At 36.0% G+C, this 19861-nt stretch overlaps 1 protein-coding gene across 1 annotated transcript in view; it reads left to right on the top strand.

Annotated features, from left to right (window-relative positions):
* The window catches only part of Csmd3 (CUB and Sushi multiple domains 3), a 1059412-nt gene that overhangs the window by 449054 nt on the left and 590497 nt on the right, over nucleotides 1-19861 (top strand). The window lies entirely within an intron of this gene.

Here is a 19861-nt window from a genome sequence, read left to right as displayed (position 1 = left end):
GCTTCATTTATTCTCGCATGTGAAATGTGTATTTGTTAAGTATAATTTTGCCTTAACTTGTAGAACTTGTCATTTTACCTGACCATGGTAGTAGGTGGTTAGAACTGGAGATGAATTTGGGTATATTGAATTTAAACTAAAACCTCATGATTGCTTTCAGTTTATATATTACCAGGTAACACATATTTTTATCATTCTCAGTCTCCATGCGTGTATTTCTCACCTCCTCCAGTGTGTGTGTGTGTGTGTGTGTGTGTGTGTGTGTGTGTGTCCCCGTCCATGATCTTTGTCCTCACTCTGACCCAATAAATTTCTTCAAATAAAATATTTCCATAGAAATGAAAAAGAGTACTTTTACATCTTTACCAAGCTGTGATTGAAATGAAGTTGCTGGTGTTACCAATTATTTGTTTGCAGTACTAATGGAGATTAGGTATAGACATAGACATTGATGTCAATAATCTTCCTCATGATAACACTGTCTCAGGAGTAAAACTGTTTGAAGAAAAACCACTTTGAATAAAAAGTGAAGTCTTACATATCAAGAAGACAAAATGGACTTAGCCTAAAGAATCTGTACCAGAACACCCCATCTTTTACAGATGTGAGCTCAAATGTATTAAAATGGTTAATTACATTAGTTTTGGAAATCCAGTGACCTTTTTATATTGTAAAGCAATACATGATTATAAGCCATGCTGTTATCTCAAGGTACTCATACTGGGAGGATGAGTCCTCATTCTTATCTTTAGACATTGAAACTAGTGTGCTGATATACTTAGGCATAAACATCATTGTTTGCAAGAATCATGCTGCTAGGATCAGGCATATTCATCGATTGTAAGGACTTACAGCTCATGCATATTGAGTGAAAAGCTAATTCTCAAATTCAAATGCCAGTCCCTGTGTTTTAAGAGAGCATCAAAATAGCTATGATTTCATTGAAGACAACGTTTGAATGTTGTTACACAATGTTACCTCTTTTTTTAGCTTCTATATTGTTGCTGAGTTTTTCCACCTTCTGACTGCCTCTTTGCCATCTGGTCTACTTGTTCCTTTTCCTCTTTTAAAATCCTGACTGGTAACGATGAAAAATTGTTCTTCCCATAGTAAACCCCTCCTCCTTTGTCCCAGCTTCCACACACAATATGTTTCTTCAAAGAAAAATTCTTATAAAATTATACAATATCCCTTCATTGTATCTTTTAATTTTGTGAACAACTCTTAGTATCCCTGACTGGCTTGGAGCTCATTTTTTTCCACCAGGATAGGTTGTCAATCATACAGTGACCCCCCCCCCCGCCTCTGTCTCCCTAATGCCTTGGTTACAAGTGTTTATAGGAATTATCCACATTGTATACTTAGTCTTTGTAAATTTTATGATGCTGTATTTGTAGATTTACCTTGGCCATGTGTGCTGTTTGCTTCTTTCCCTATGGTTACTTTAAATGATACATATCTTCATGTTTTAGTGTAAGCAATTGTCAACACCTTTAGGTTCTCTCAAAGAGCCTTTTCACAGTTGCCACATCCAGGGAATTCTTCTCAGATATGCAGAGGAAGATGTCAGAACAGAGAAGGGCATATGTAGAAGGTACTATAAAGAGGAAAAAAAATTAAGGTTTGGCTAGATATAGATGAGGGTACAGTAAGAAAGGATTGAATTGTGTTTATGTGTCTATAAATAGAAAAATTTTGTGCTGTTAATAAATATGAGTGAACTGAAAATGGATTTATGTGGGAGAGAATCCACAGTTACTACAACATTTTCCCTATTATATTTAACATTCACTATGTGCCAGGCATTATGTTAACAACTGCATATACTTTGTCTCATTTTCTTCTCCAAAAAAAAAAAAAAAAAAAAAAAAAAAAAAAAAGATGGAGACATTGCCATCTCCATTTAAGAAATAAAAAGCATAAGGCAGAGAGTGAGGCAGTCTTCCAAAACTTAAAGGACTGCAACATTTTTTTTTAAAAAGTATTTTCATAAGATGGGGAAGAGATTCCAGATTTCAGAGCATCAAAAAAGACACACACAAAGAAAAGACTAAGAAACAAGTGGTGCACACTGTATTCACTTGGCAATGGCAACCTACCCTGGGAAATTCACAGGTTCAATGAAAGGTTTCAGTCCCATAGAAATTCATTTCCTCTTAACATTTTTATTCTAATGTCTTGAAAGACGGTACACAATATAACTACTATAGTACGTTATTACTACAATGAAGATGATGAAATTTTGGAGGTAGAGTTAAGTTCAGAAAGATATGACAATATATACAAGGATTTAGGAGGAAGAGGTGGGAGATCAGGAATTCAAATCATGGCCAGCTAACTTGAAAGATTAAAGCCAGTGTGAACCATATGAGACAAGGATCAAAACAGCAATATAAATTATTAAAAGACTAAGTATTTATATATAACTTTGTATTAATTTTTAAAAAGAGCTTCTCAACTGTGTTTAGTATTACAGATGCCAAACACATAGACACCCTGCCTATCATATGTGTGTATATATATATATATATATATATATATATATATATATATCATAAACACACACATATACACACGCATGAATATACCGAATATTGTTTTAAAAATACATATACTCCAATAACACAAAGCAAACACTTTTCAACTTTGAATCATAAAATATGTTTAATGCATTTTGTGAAAAAAATACTGAATAACATGTCCCATGGAGTTCATTTTATCAGATTACTAGAGTGACCAAGTATAAATTATAGCTTTTTCAAAAAAGTTATGGTTTCTAAGTAAAAACTTTCATGCATTCTAGTGCTTGCTAATTTCCTTATGTACATTTCTCACAACAAAAATATGTTAAGAAATGTGATTTATTATAGAAAAGGAGATTAATGTTAACATGGGAACAAATTCAAACACAAGTTTTAGCCAATGTATGGAATTTAAGATGTATATAAAGTAATACTGACATGATAAAACTTATTTTTATTAAAGACTGGATAAATTGTAATACTGAATAATCATGTGTATGAATAAAGATTGTACTAAGTCAGAAATAAAGTTACATTTTCTGACATTTTTCATAAATGCTACTGTTCTCTACTGATTGCCAAGTACAGAAATGTTTTTGAATGTTAACATCTACAAAGATTTATTTGCTATTGCTCATGAGGTGCACACATGTATGGATTTTAAGACATACATTGCTAGTAGAAATCATTCAGTCTGGTTCTGGAAAAAGTAATGAAGGAAACCTGCAGACATAGTAATTGAAATTTTAAAATGATTATCTATTGACAGTCTCAGCAAAGAATAATTCTGTGTCTCATGGATGATTTGACAGAATAAATATGCCTTGGTTTCAAAAAAGCTGTAAGTAGCAGTATCAGTGTACTATGCTTTTAAGAAGTCATTAGTATATCTCTGTCCACATAATGCATAGCTGAGCAATGATGGAATTGTTAATGTTTTCCCCTTTTTATTGAATTTTGACACAAGGTGTTTTACATGTCAATCCCAGTTCCCTTACCCTCCCACCCTCCCCAATTACTCCCACAAAACCCGAGGCCGTTCCCTTTTGGTTCTCCAGGGAGGGTAAGGCCTTCCATGGGGAGTCTTCAAAGTCTGTCTTATCATTTGGGGCAAGGTCTAAGACCTCCCCCATGTGCCTAGGCTGAGAAAATATTCCTTTGATTGAGATGGGCTCCCAAACTAGATTCGTACACTATACATCAATAATAATCCATTAATAGGGACTCCATTTACTGCCCCAACCTCATAACTAACACCACCATTCAAGGGGTTTGAGTCAGTCCTATGATGGTTTCCCATCTATCAGACTGGGGTGCATGAGATCCCCTTTGTCCAGGTCAGCTGATTCTGTGGATTTCTCTTGACCTCTTTGATCATCACTCCTCCCCTTCTGTAACTGGATTCCTCGAGTTCGGCTACCATTTAGCTATGAGTGTCTGCTTCTGCTTCCATCAGCTACTAGATGAAAGCTCTAGGATGGCATATAAGGTAGTCATTAATCTCATTATCATAAAGGACATTAAAGGTAGCCTCTCCACTATTGCTTAGATTGTTAGGTGGGTTTATTATTGTAGATCTTTGGACATTTCCGTAGTGCCAGATTTCTCCTTAAATCTATAAAGGCTCCCTCTATTATAATTTTTTCTTGTTCTCCTTTATTCATTCCCTGTCTAAATCTTCCTGCTCCATCAGGCCCACCTCTCCCCTCATTTTTTCCCCTTCTCTTTCTCTTAACTCCCTCTACCATTCCTCCATGCTCCCAATTTGCTCAGGAGATCTTGTCCCTTTCCTCTTCTCTAGGGGACCATGTACGCCTCTCTTAGGTCCTCCTTGTTTCCTAGCTTTTCTGGCAGTGTCAATTGTAGGCTATAATCCTTTGCCCTATGTCTAAATTCCATATATGAGTGAATACATACCATATTAATCATTTTGTGAGTGGGTTATCTTACTCAGCATGGTTTCTTCTAGTTCCATTCATTTATCTGAGAATTTCAGGATTCTATTGTATTTTTCCACTGAATGGTACTCCATTGTGTAAATGTACCACATTTTCAAAATGCCTTCTTCAGTTGAGGGGCATCTAGGTTGCTTCCAGGTTCTGTATATTACAAATAATGCTTCTATGAACACAGTTGAACAAATGTCCTTGTATCTTTTGGATATATGCCCATGAGTGGAATTACTGGGTCTTGAGGCAGACTAATCCCTGATTTCCAAAGTGCCTGTACAAGTTTGCACTCCCACCATCATTGGAGGGGTATTTCCTTTTCTCCACATCCTCTTTAGCATAAACTGTCTTTGGTGTTTTGATTTTAGCCATTCTAACAGGAATAAGATGGTACCTCAGAGTTGTTTTGATTTGCTAAGGATGTTTTGATGGCTAAGGATGTTGAGCACTTTCTTAAGTGCCTTCAGTCATTTTATATTCCTCTGTTGAGAATTCTGTCTTTAGCTCTGTATCCCATTTTTAATTGGATTATTTGTGTTTTGGTTCTTGAGTCTTTGTATAATTTGGAAATCAACCCTCTGTCAGATGTGGCATTGGTGAAGATCTTTTCCCATTCTGTGGGTTGCTATTTTGTCCTGTTGACTATGACATTTGCCTTACAGAAGCTTGTCAGTTTCAGGAGGGCCAATTTATTAATTGTTGATTTCAATGTCTGTGTTACTGGTGTTATATTCCAGAAACTGTTTCCTGTACCAATTTGTTCAAGGGTACCTCCGGCTTTCTCTTCAACAATGTTCAGTGTGTTTGGCTTTATTTTGAGGATTTTGATCCTTTTGGACTGAAGTTTTGTGCACTCTTCTACACACCAGCATCCAGTTATACCAACACCATTTGTTGAAGTAGCTTTCTTTTTTCCATTGTATAAATTTAGTTTCTTTCTTAAAACTCGGGTGTTCATAGGTGTGTTGGTTAATATCAGGGTTTTAAATTTGATTCCATTGGTCTACCTGTCTATTTTTTGTGCTAATATGAAGCTGTTTTCAGGACTATTAGCCCTGTAATAGAGTTTGAAGTCAGGGAAGGTGTTGCCCCCAGAAGTTCCTTCATTGTCCATGGTTGTTTTGGTTAGCCTGGGTCTTTTGTTTTTCCATATAAAGTTGAGTAATTGTTCTTTCAAGGTCTATGAAAAATTGTGCCAGTATTTTGACGGGGATTGCACTGAAACTATAGATTGCTTTTGACATGATTGTCATTTTTACTATGTTTATTCTACCTATCCAAGAGCATGGGAAAGCTTTCCATTTTCTGGTATCTCTTTGATTTTTTTTTTCTTTAATGATTCAAAGTTCTTTCACTTGTTTGGTAGGCATTACCCCAACACACTTTATGTTGTTTTGACTATTATAAAGGTTGATATTTCTCTGATTTCTTAGCCCCTTATCATCTGTATATATAAGGGCTACTTATTTATTGTTTTGTTTTGATTTTTAGTTTATCTTGTATCCTGTCACTTTGCTGAAGGTGTTTTTCAGCTTTAGGAGTTCCATGGTAGAGGTTTTTTTTGGGTCATGAATGTAAACTATCATATCATCTGCAAATAATGAAAGTTTGACTTCTTCCTTTCCACTTTGTATCCCCTTGATCACCTTTTGTTTTCTGATTGCTCTTGCTAGTACCTCAAGTATAATATTGCTGAGCTATGGAGAGAGTAAGCATTCTTGTCTTATTCCTGATTTTACAGGAATTGCATTGTGTTTCTTTCCATTAAGTTTGATGTTGGCTGTTGGTTTGCTGTATATTGCTTTTTATTATTTTTAAGTATCTACATGTTATCCCTGATCTCTTGAAGTCCCTTACCACGAATGGGTGTTGGATATTATCAAAGGCTTTTACAGGATCTAGTGGCATGATTGTGGTTTGTCTTCTTCATTTTGATTATATGGTGGATTACATTGAGGGATTTTCATATGTTATACCATCCCTGCATATTTGGGATGAAGCCTACTTGGTCATGGTGGATGGTTTCTCTAATGTGTTCTTGGATTTTATTTGCCAGTATTTTATTGTGTATTTTTGCATCAATGTTCATGTGGGATAGTGATCTGTAGTTCTCTTTCTTAGTTGTGTTGTTGTTGGCTTAGGTACCAGGATAATTGTAGCCTTGTAAAAATAGTTTAGCAATGACCCTAGGAATTATTAATTTAAAAAGGACAAAATTTCCCATTGAGGATGGCATATTATCAACTAAAATAATTGAATTTAACAACTGATATTGTGAGTATAGTGAAAATAAATAAGTATTTTTTTCCTAAATATGGTATATGCCTAGGAAGCATTTATAAATTTAAATTAAGGAAACAATTATTTTTTGTTGAGTATGTAAAGGATGCGTATACACATTGTCAGCTTGTATAATTATTGGCATACTCATTTGAGATTTCTTCACGTTTTGCAGCTGAGAGTACTGGTAAGACTACATAATTTGTTCATTTGAAACACTTAAGAAATTTAAAAATAGTAGCCTAAACAAATTATTTTGACATGTCCAATCATTATTTAGTTTTTTACTGGGTGGTTCTAAACAGTCCAGAGTTTGGTTTTTGGTTTTGTTTTGCTTTAAGACAATGTTATGTATAACTTCTGAAAATAATGGGGCAGGTGACTAAAGGAGGAATGAATAGAAAATGCAAAGGAAAACTAAACTTATCTCTCCTTACCTAAAATCCACAAAACCTTTCCTTAATTATTGCAATCAATCCTTCCATAAATTATCTTTCTATTAACTTACTAATGTATTAATTGTTTTCTATTCAAGCAATTCTTTGTGTAAGTAGTTATGATAAACTAAAAGCTATGTGTGATATAGATATGAATTTGATATTAGTTTGCATTAAACCACAAATCAAACACACATATCCAGAAAATATGGACTAGATTCTGTTATGCTGGCAGGTGCAATCATTTGCAATTTCAGGTGAGAAAGATGATTTTGACATTTAAAATAATCTTACCTGTTGACTGGAAAAGCATACTGTGTACATCATTTCAAATATGATTAACCATGAATAAAATCACCATATGAATGGCAAATCTAGAGAATGAGATGGTAAAGGAGGAACATTTTAGTTTTGTAATTTTATAAGTAGATAAAAAGTAAAAAGGAAATAGCAAAATTTTGTTATAGATCCTGTCCTTATAATCTGTCTGGAAATTATAGATCCTGTCCTTATAATTTGTCTGGAATCCCCTGGCATATAGTCTTTTTGTGCTCTGTAATCTACTACTCTGGAGATGACTAGTCTTTCCATTTTTGCTATAATATTGCTTTATATGGCTGCTAGATGAATTGCAATAATTTCATACTTTATTTCAATGTTCAAAGAAACTGTTTCTCTTCTATATTGCAAGTCAAAAGCATAAAATGATAAATTACATAAATTGTTTGAAGTCTCATTCAGGACCTTACATAATGAAATCTTTTTGAATAATGCTATTCTAGTTATTTAATATGGTCCTATGACCTAAGTATTATAATATCTAAACACATGTATTCAACCTGAAATCCTGCAAAAATTTAACCACTCTGTGTGGCATCAATACTTGCGCTACTGGTTGCTAATCTTCTGATTACCAAAATCCCCCAAGATTCACATCAAATTTTATTTATTTAACTCTGAACAATTTTCCAACAACTCAATATTGAAGAGATTGCTCTTTCAGTTTTCATTTATGGATGCACTGTTCTGGAATGCCAAACCCAAACAATCACATTCTTTCAATCTTTCAAAGTTCACCTCCTCATTCTGTAGCCTTCAAACATATATTATAGTATGTATACTTCCTTAACAACACAGACAGGCAGACAGGCAGACAGACAAACAGACTCAGACACACACAACACACACACACACACACACCACACAAAGAGAGAGGGGGGAGGGAGAGAGAGAGACTTTCTAAAATGCTTAGAGTTTGAATGAAACTGCTTCAGTCATCAATGTGGTCCATTGATTCCTTGTATCAGATTCAGAAATACCATGTAAATGAATTATAATTAATCTCCTTATACACAATATGAGTTGTGAGTATATTACATTATGAGTAAGTTATAGTATGTGTAATGACTGAGCAAGGCTAAGAACTTCTTTATCCAGTATATCTTATCATCTTTGGAGGCCTTAGATGTCACCTTATGTCTCCCCTTAGATTTTGTTTGTGTTTGTAATGCTTCTTACATCATTGGCTATTTCGTGCATATTTCTGTACAAATAATAGTAGCTAAGTAAGCAGCTAGTAAAAAATGAACTAAGGATTATTTAAATATATTAAATAATTTGAGAAGTTGGAAATACGATCATTGTAAGCATGAAGAGTTGAATGCTTATTGTCATATACAGTTCGAAAAATTTTGCCAAGAGCTATGCAGAACTGTCTGAAATTTATCAACTAGGAAAACACATAGCGGGTATTTTTCTGTATCTGTTATTTATGCTGTCTTCATTTCTTGGAATAATTTTAAGGATAAAATGATGCATAATAAGGATGATATTAGCAGCTAATACAGTGACATATGGCAAAGAATATAGGCAGATGGTGTAGATAGGAAAGTTTATCACACATTTGTGATTCTCAGTGGTTGTTGGTTTTCTAAAAGCAGTAGTTTGAAGGTTTGTTATATTTTTATTGACAAGTACACTTTATAATACTCTATCAAAAATGATTTGAGTAAGTTTTGTTAGACATTATTTGATAGATATAAATTGTGTTGCATATGTGAATGTGTCTCTGTATGAGTTTATCTTGTATAGACTCATACATAAGTAGGTAATTTAAAATTACCTGAATAATAAAATTCTTTACATTTCAATTTTTCTCTGTATATAATTATTCTTAAATAAATTCCACACATCTTGCTTTGTTCATAAATTTTTGTAAAATATATAAAGTAACAAATAAGTGGTTCTGTTATGGTATATGGACAGATATGTTGTGATATGGTACAAGATTAGACCTAGGCAGAAAGCTGCAAGGCGGATAAGGAACAAACATGTCATACACACCAAGCTTGTGTGGGAAGCTTTATTGAGGGAAGGAAAGAGAATGGGAAAGGAAAAGGAAAGAGGGAGGGGAGGGAGGGAGGTAGGGAAGAAGGAGCGGGGAGGGACACATCGAGAAAAGACCTGCTTGCTTCTTCAGAGGAACAGTGAGAAAAGAGCCGGAGTAGGCAGAGTTTGTCTCTTAAGGGGACCTTTTGTGCCTCTGTAGAGCCTGGGTACCAACTTCATGCAAAGGGTATTGTGCTCTGTCAGGTCTCCAAGGGGCTGGAAGAAGGTGTGGCTGGATGCTAACAGTATTAGTAGTGACCAATAAGAAACTTCCTATTTCCAACTCGGTTACCTCCTATAAGGATGGTTTTGTTCATTTTATTTCTCTTTCTGAGACTTCAGTTAATTAGTCAACTGGTAATGAAACTGTTCAGTTCTTGTGTAGGAGTGTCCCTGTTATACACCAAAGACACTGGCTTGCAGCAGATTACCAGGTATCTGGCTCTTATGTTCTTTCCAACCTCTCTGCAATGAATTCCATGAGCCTTCGTGGAAAGGGTTGGAATGTAGGTGTTGTATCAGGTTAGCCCTCGGCAACCCAAGTCAGTTGTAGACTTATGTAATACTCTCTAGCAACTGCAAAATTAAAGCCTGTTTCATAAGAAAATAGAGCTACCTTATCTGCAAAATTCATATTAATGTGAATTCTAAGAGAACTGGAGTAAGAAATGATATTTAAACCAATTTCTTTCTTTCTTCCATCTATTTATTTTATATCCCAGTTTCAGATTCCACCCCCATTCTCCTCTCCCAGTCCCTTTCCCCTATTCCCCCCACCCCTAAATCCCCTACTCTTCTGTCTCCATCCGGGAAAGGGCCGGTCTCCTACAAGTATCAATAAAATATGGCATATCAAGTTGCATTATTACTAAGCCCCTCCCAATGCAAACAAGGCAACCCAGTATGAATGTTAGGTTCCCAGAAGGCAGGTAAAGTGTCAGAGACAGCCCCTGTTTCCATTAATAGGAGTCCCATAAGAGGACCAAACTACAAAACTGTAACCCACAGCTCTTCCCCCTTCTTGTGCCCCCTCAACCTGACTATTTTTGTTCACATCCCCACCTGCCCTCAGTCTGCTTGTGAAACCTCCTATTTCCCCTTCCCTGGGACATGTGGGTGTCTCTTCAGAACTTACCTTCTTAACCTAATCTGTTTTGGTCAGTGAGTTGTAGCATAGTTACCCTTTATTTTAGAGATAATATCCACTTATGAGTGAGTAGATACCATAGCATGTTTGTCTTTTTGAGACTTGGTTACCTCACTCAGGATGATATTTTATTCTACTTCCGTCCATTTGCCAACAAATTTCCAGGCTGAGTAATACTCCATTGGGTAAATAAATCACATTTTCTTTACCCATTCCTTGGTAGAGGGACATGAAGATTCTTTACATTTACTGGCTATTACAAATAAAGCAGTTGTGAATATAGTTGAACAAATGCCCTTGTGGTATGATTGTGCATCTTTTGGGTACATGCCCGCCCAAGAGTGGTATAGCAGCATCCTGTGTTAGGTTGATTCCCACTTTTCTGAGGAACCACCACTCTTACTTCCAAAGTGACTGAACAAGTTAGCACTCTCACCAGCAATGGAGGCATTTTTCCCTTGCTCCATATCCTCTCCAGCAAGAGCTGTCAATTTTGTTTTTGTTCTTTCATTTTCCAGGTGTAAAATGAAATCTAAGAGTTGTTTTGATTTGCATTTCCATGATTGCTAAGGATGATGAAGATGTCCAAATGTTTCTCAGTCATTTGAGATTCTTCTATTTAGATCTGAACCTCATTTTTTAAGTAATATTTTTAAATTTAAATTTGAAACAACCTTGCTTTACATGTCAATCCCAGTCCCTGCACCATCCTGTTTACCCCACTAATCCCAACCCCATCCCATTTCTGCTCCCCAGGGAGAGTGATTCCTTCCATGGAGTGTCTCAATGTCTGTCATATCATTTGGAGCAGGGCCCAGGCCCTCCCCCATGTGTCTTGCCTGGGGGAATATCCCTCTATGTGAAATGGGTTCCCAAAATATATTCATACACTAGGGATACATACTGATCCACTACCAGCGGCCCCATATGTTTCCCAGTCCTCCCAAATAACACCACATTCAGGGAATCTGGGTTGGTGCTATGCTGGTTTCTAGGCTGTCAGACTGGAGTCCATGAGATCCCCCTTGTTCAGGTTAGCAGTTTCTGTGGGTTTCTCCAGCCTGGTCTTGAAACCATGGTCATCACTTCTCACTATCTGCAACTGGAGTCTAAGTTCAGCTCAGTGTTTAGCTGTGGGTGTCTGCTTCTGCTTCCATCAGCTACTAGATGAAGGCTCTAGGATGGCATATAAGGTAGTCATAAATCTCATTATCAGGGAAGGACATTTAAGGTAGCCTTTCCACTATTGTTTAGATTGTTAGTTGAGGTCATCCTTGTACATCTCTGGACAGTTCCCTAGTACCAGATTTCTCTTCAAACATATAATGGCACCCTCTATTATGGTATCTCTTTTCTTGCTCTCTTCTTTTCTTTTCCTGACTAAATCTTCCTGCTCCCTCATGCCCTCCTCTCCCCTCCTCTTCCTCCCAACTCCCTCTTCCCTTCCCCATGCTCCCAATTTGCTTGGAAGATCTTGTCCCTTTCCCCTTCTCTAGGGGATCATGTATGTCTCTCTTAGGGTCCTCCTTGTTTCCTAGCTTTTCTGTCCTTGTAATCCTTTGCTCTATGTCTAAAAACCATATATGAGTGAGTAAAGACTGTGTCTTTTAATCGGTTTCTTTAGTTTAGTTTTTGTTGTTGTTGTTGTTTTGTTTCTTTATATATTTTGGAAATAAGCCCTCTGTTGGATGTGGGGCTGGTGAAGTTATTTTCCCATTCTGTAAGCTGCCATGTTGTCCTATTTACAATGTCTTTTGCCTCATGGAAACTGAAATTTCATGAGGTCCCATTTACTAATTGTTGTTCTTAGTACCTGTGCTATTAATGTTCTGTCCAGGAATTTGTCTCCTGTGTCAATGTGTTCAAGTCTAGTTCCAACTTTCTCTTCTATCAGGTTTAGTGTATCTATCTATATTTTGAAGTCTTTGATCTACTTGGACTTGAGTTTTATGCAGGGTGATAAATATGGATCGATTTTTATTCTTCTACATACAACATACAATTAGAACAGCACAATCTGTTGAAGATGCTTTCTTTTATTTTTTGTATAATTTTGACTTCTTTGTCAAAAATTAGGTACATGTAGCTGTGTAGATTTACATCAGGATATTCAGTTTTATTCCATTGATACTGCCTTGTTTTATGCCCATACCATTTAATTGTTATTACTATGGCTCTGTAATCGATCTTACAATCAGGAATGGTGAGAGCTCCAGAAGTTCTTTCATTAAATAAGATTGTTTTAGCTATCCTGGATTTTGTTGTTGTTGTTATTTTTTGTTTATATGAAGTTGAATTGTGTTCTTTTAGGCGTGTAAATTATTGGGTTGGGATTTTATTGGGGAATTATATTAAATCTGTAGCTTGGTTTTGGTAAGATGGCCAATTTTACTATGTTAATTCTACCAATCCATGAGCATAGGAGATCTTTCCATTTTCTGATATATACTTTAATTTCTTTCATCAAGGACTTGAAGTTCTGTCATATTGGTCTTTCACTTATTATTTAGAGTTATACTGAGATATTTTATATTATTTGGGGCTATTGTAAAGGGAGTTGATTCTCTTGTTCCTTCTTTACATGTTTATTGTATGTATATAGAAGCGCTGCTGATTTATTTATTTATTTATTTATTTATTTATTTATTGTTAATCTAGCCATTTAACTAAAAGCATTTGTCAGCTATAGGAGTTGTTTTTGATATTTAGCCCATTTAGTTTTAAAGCCTTCGGGTATTAAGTTTAGTGGAGATGAAATAAAATGTAATAAAAGCAACAGGCATATTCATAGATATCACAGGTTCAGAAAGTAAAAAAAAAAAAAAAAACACAACCTACGTCTATAATATTCTGAAATGTAATATTTTTTAAATTTTATTTTTGAGATCATAATATAATTACTAAATGTCTCTATTCCATTTCCTCCTAGACACAATCCCAATCTTCAAATTCTTATCCCCCTTTTTAGTAATTGTTATTGTATGCATATATGTATGTACATGTATATTAATCTGAGAGGGAACTAAAAAGTCAGTAAAATATCTATGAATAGGAAATTTGATTTCTTATATTGAAAGATATTCTTTTGTTTGTAGTGAATCTGTGATATCATTACAAATTTTATAATGGAGAATACTTTATTTCTCATGTTTTCAGAGGGAATATGCTATTAGTTAGTAAGCACCAAGAAATAATTAATAGTTTTTATATATTTTGGCTACGTAAAAAGATAGAAGAACTCAAGATATGAAATGAACCTTCCATTAATTAATGGCACCATTAAAAAAATAGCTTCAGAGCTATTCACATTTGTGATAAAACACAGATGAAATTGAACATATTGTTCCACAGACTAGGTTGACTCTTCATGGAAGTCCCATGAAGAGAAGTGGACTGGGGGAAAGCTAGGGAAAGGTGAGGTGAGAGAAGGTCAAAGGAGGTGAGGGGGAGAGGGAGGACGGGTGGGAGGGAGAACTGTGGTTGGAATTTAAAATGAAATCAAATTTTTTTTTAAAAAGTGGAAAGGGAATAGCTCAAAAGAAAGAAATTGAACATAGTATGCCTTCTAGGATGTATAGAGCTTTGTATATACACACATACACACAACGGTAAACATTTAATAATGCAGAAGATATGAATTTGAATGTAACAATCTATCTCTTAATCCTCTATAGAATGCATCTCTCATCTTTTGGGGCTTCTCCGTGTGTTAAAGAATGGTACATGTTTGGGGCTAACCTATAACTACAGAGTCTTACAGTTTTTGTGAAAGCAAGTATGTACTGAGCATTCAGACAACTTGCAATGTCTGGTATTTGGTAAGCACAGTCAATGGGAGTTGAAAACATGAATGAATCTTTTGTTTACCAGTCTACTAGGTACAATGAATGAAACACAGACTAGAATTGAACAAATCATGCCACTGAGTAATTTACATACTTATTGAACATACAGTACATTCAGAATGAAACAAAGGGAGAACATCTGTAACACGAGTGAAGGCATGATTACATTGTCAATATTTAAGATATAAAGACAAACAAAAACACAATGGCTTTATTAACCTTGCAAAAGGAAATTCAATTTGTCATGAAAATAACACTTAAACACTTCTTATTTTAGTCACTATTATATATTTCCTTATTTTGAAAACAATTTGTTTTAGCTGCATGGATATTTATGGGCTAATTAATTCTAACTAAGAGGAAGCAAAGTATTTGTTATCATCTTCATGGAAACCAGAGGTGTGTATTGCAATTGGATTAATTAGAAAAAAAAGCAGTAACAGAATGGTATAAATTACATCATGAAAGTGGCCTCAAATCAGACACATAACCACTTTCAAATAGTGTCATGGAACAAGATAGGCAATGATTCAAGAAGAGATAGAAAGACAGACATAGAGATTAAGATGTAAAAAGATGTCAATGCAAAAAATAATATTTTTTTCTTTTTTTGTTTTGTTTTGTTTGTTTGGTTTTGTTTTGTTTTGTTCTGAGACAGTATTTCTTGTGTAGCTTTAGAGCCTGTCCTGACACCCACTATATAGACCAGGCAGGCCTCGAACTCTACCTCTCCAGTGCTGGGATTAAAGGTGTGGACCACCACCTCATGGCCTAAAAATCTATACATATTGGGTCAAAGTATCATGAAGGAAGAGAGTGAGAGATGGAAGGATAGATGAATTGCTTGCCAAAGGGCCTGTATCACAGCATAGGGAATGGGCTCCTAGAGCCTATTTGTGCTCTAGAGATAAATAGTGGCTCCACTACTAGAGGCCCCATAGACTACCCACACACTACTCCCAACTGACACCATGTTCAGGGGCCCAGCTTGAGTCTTATGCTGGTTTCCTAGCTGTCATAATGGGTTCCATGTGCTCCCCCTTGTTCAGATCAGCTGTTTCTGTGGGTTTCTCTAGCATGGTCTTGACCCCTTTGCTCATTACTCTTCACTCTCTACAAATGAACTCCAGAAGTTCGGCTACATGTTTAGCTGTGGGTGTCTGCTTCTGCTTCCATCAGCTACTAGATGAAGGCTCTAGGATGGCATATAAGGTAGTCCTCAATCTCATTATTAGGGAACGGCATTTAAGGTAGCATCTCCACTATTGTTTATATTCTTAGTTGGCATCATCCTTGTGGCTCCTTGGAGGGAGATCTCCTTAGTGACAGATTTTTTTGTTAAGTCCACAGTGGCTTTTTCTATTGAGATATCTCTTTCCTTGTTCTCCTTTTCTGTTCTTTTCCCCAACCAAGTGTGGTTCTTTTTTTTTTTTTTACTTATCAATCAAGTGTGGTTTTTTAAAAAGAATTTTGATCCTTTTCAAATATAGATGTTGACTATTATGATGAATTCAAGAAAAAGAGTTTTTAATTTAAATCACAATAGTCATGTGGACTGATGTCTTAGTCTTCAATTTGTTAATCAATACATATACAAATTATGTATTAAACACATTTTCATGTTTTATATATACATCAACAATGTATATATACAGTAGTAGGGAAATGTAACTTAAAAAACAGAAAAGAGACTATGCTGCAAGAGATGTAACATGGAAGGTATATATCTTCTTAGCAGGCTATTGTAATGATATTGATAAAGCTCAGAATGACTTCAAATTCAGCCAAGAACAAGAAACATTCAGAGAATGCATGAAAAAAAAATGTGTTGAGGGGATTCAAGCTGTAAGAGACAGCAGGAGAAATGTGAATCTCTGAAGAAGCCAGATACAAGGATGACAGGGATGGATAATAGGTGAGTACTTTGTTCCAGACTTTAAGAAGGGATACCTTTCATAGTAAGGTATAGACAAAACTACAAAGCAGTGCTACAAAGAATTAAAGAGGGTAACTCACTTAATTCAGCCACCAAGAGGTCCTGGTGTGTCTTTTGCAAAATCACTTTCTTGGGATCCATGATAGAAAAGCCACACTAGTATTAATATGGGGTGGGGGGACATCGAGGTTTGTAGAGCAAACCCGAAGCAAGATGGGGAAGCAAAAGGCAATGAGTTAGGTTCAAGAAAGGGATTTCTCATTTGCAATATGAGCAGCTTATAAATGATGGCAAAGATACAAATATTGTGAAAAGTGGCAGAGCCTGGCAAGGGATGAACCGGTTAGAAACATACAGTACTGAGAGGCAGGATTTGAGGACTAGAATGGAGGAGATAGGATTTTCAGTACATAGAAATGACACATTTCCCCTATTGAAGTAGGACAACATGAGAAAGAACAAGAGAATACTCCCTTTTGTGACAGCAGTGGAAGGCATTATCCTCCAACAATGGAAACTAAACTGTTCCCCTGAACTGGCTGGTTTTGTGTGTCAACTTGACACAAAGTCATCTGATGCTCCTTATTCTCTAATAAGAGGAAGTGCCTCCATGATTCAGTTGTAAGGTATTTTCTCAGTTAGTGAGCAATGGGGGTGGTGAGCATAGTCCATGGTGGGTGATGTCCTCCCTGGACTGGTGGTCCTGCCATCTATAAGAAAGCAGATTAAGTAAGCCATGAGAAGATTGAGCAAGCAAGTAAGCAGCACCTGTCCATGGCCTCTGCATCAGCTCCTGTCTCCAGGTTCCTGCCCTGTTTGAGTTCCGGTCCTGACTTCCTTCAGTGATGAACAGCTATGTGAAAGTGTAAGTCAAACAAACTCATTCCTTTCCAACTTGCTTTTTGGTCATGGTGTTTCCTTACATCAGTATAAACCCTAACGAAGACATGTCCCTTCCCTTTGTTTTACCTTTAAGGTTAATGGAGGAGGGGAAGTTTTGTTAAGGAAATTGGAACTGTGGATAAAGTCTACATGTGCAGAGGCTAGGGAGGTCAGCAGTCAACTTCAAAAGAACATTTTTTTTTCTGGAGGGTTCCATGTATCCTTGTGTTCCTCATTGCTCGATGAACATTTTAATCATCTGGAGAGGTTTTAAAACAAGAACCCATGCCTGCAGCCAACCCCTGACCAGTTAAATCAGATCTCTCAAAGGCTTATTCACTTAGCACCACCCTCTCTGCAATAAATCCATCCATTTAACTATATCAAGGATTCAAAAAACAACTTGAAGTGATCCGGCTTCTTAGGTGGATTTATTAACCTGCTATTCAGAATCATCAGTTGCCTCTGTCACACTCCTGATTGACAGACTGGCCAAATGGGCATTTGCTGCCGCAGAGTACTGAACCAAGGCAGCTGTTCCTACTTCTCTATTCACAGATACACCCAGGTGATGACAGCATTATGCACCTGCATGTTCACTTTCAAAGAAGCACTCTTTTCGCATTCATCAGGAACTACCAGGTGAAAATGGAAGAGTTTTTTTTCTTTTCAAATTGATATTTTATGGGAAAGAAATGAAATTTGGTGAGAACCCCCTCCAAAAAATTCCATGTAATTTGTACCAGTCCATTCTTTTTTTTTTTTTTTTTTTTTTTGCCACCTTTAATTTATTTATTCCAAGGAACCAAGGCTAGGCAAATGTAGATTCACATCATGGTGACGGTTTTGAGAAAAATGTTAAAGACACAAATGTGTCTTGAGGAAGCATAGAGTTGTTTTACAGAGTAACAGATGTAGAAACATTTTATTAACACATTCAATATTTTTTTATCTCTTTGTTATGTGCAGTGAATATACCTTCCTTGTGCAGCCCTTGCTTTACTATGTTATACATATATTTTTAAACAAAACAGATAATTGAATTTTTATTAATATGAAGACTTTCTAGAGCTATGGCTCCCTGGGTAAAGGCACTTGCTTCAACCCATGTTTGATCCTTAGAGCCACCATGGTGGGGGGGGATAACCAGGTCCTTTTGATTATTCTCTGACTTCTGCATGTACACTATGGCATAACTACCATGGCCTGTGCTCCAATCCTTAAATACATTTAAAAACATTTTTAAATTGTTGTAAACATAACAGGGAGGCCACTAGGGTACAGTAAAGGGATGAGAAGGAGAGAAGGAGGGAGACAGAAGTGAACAACTTAGACATAAAATGTTCAAAATTCTTTATATACAGCCATTAAAACCATTATGATGAAAATGACAAGTTTCTAGAAATATTAACTCTTGAAATTTTAATGTTCAAGTCAAGTTGTCAATATATATGACTGCCTTATTTTCTCTTTTCCTTTTCTATTTTAATAGAAAAGTTTTGTTGCTATTTTAGTTGTTTATTAGAAAATTTCATAATATCTTGGAAAAGGAAAACTATTGTTGGAGAATTTCTTCTATTGATTAGGTTTCAAAGTGACACTCTAGACTTATTTACAGTTCACAAATGTTTATGCTTAGGTTTGACCTTAAATACATGTCTATTTCAGACTTCAAAACAATGTTGGTGTCTTGTATATTCTGTAGTTGTGTCTTTATCCTGAAAATGGACACATGAAACATTCTGAAACTGTTACTTTATCTACTAATACTGCATACTCTTCTCATTTCTCTGAATCAGCCACTAATTTCTTAGAGGAATTATCAGTAGAAGGATTAAATCTAAAAATACAAACCAGATGAGGATCTTTGAATTATTTTTCCCAAACATCAAACATGACTTCTTGTGAAACTGACTGAAGACCTGTCTGTTTTTCATTTGTTTTTTATTTGCTTCTTAAAATTTCCTTAAAATTATTTCAGGATGGCATACAATATTTCTGTACCTGGTTTGGAACTTTGTTGAAGATATTGCTGGCTGGTCAGAGATCCCAGCCTCTCCATGGCATACATAGCAGCTTATCTCAATAGATTTGCCACATGGCGCCTCCCTCCCACACTCCAGCAAGGCTTTCTGCCCTTGACCTACCCTTATCTGGAGACTATACCCAAACCTGGAAGACAGACCTTACCTGAAAGCTGTCTCTAAAACCAGATGCCTCCATCATCCTTAGCTTGACCTTTAGCACAGATCCCTACTGAGAAGGCTGTGTTATGGGTTTGCTATGAGACCAACTGCCACAAACTAAGTTTTATGATAGGAGAGTGTCACTTAATGCAAATTAGGGTTTGTCCACAGTCTCCTCAGTCCTATAGATTCCCTATATTCCTCCAATCATATATATTCTTCACCCCACCTGCCTCTTTCCCCTCTTAACCTCGTGACCAACAGGCCGAGGGAGAAAGAGGACTCCCAC

This window comes from Phodopus roborovskii, unplaced genomic scaffold (assembly GCF_943737965.1).
Source record: "Phodopus roborovskii unplaced genomic scaffold, PHOROB, whole genome shotgun sequence".
In the NCBI taxonomy this organism is placed as follows: domain Eukaryota; kingdom Metazoa; phylum Chordata; class Mammalia; order Rodentia; family Cricetidae; genus Phodopus; species Phodopus roborovskii.
The sequence above is the reverse complement of the archived record's forward strand: the minus strand, read 5'-3'. Positions and strand labels throughout refer to the sequence as shown.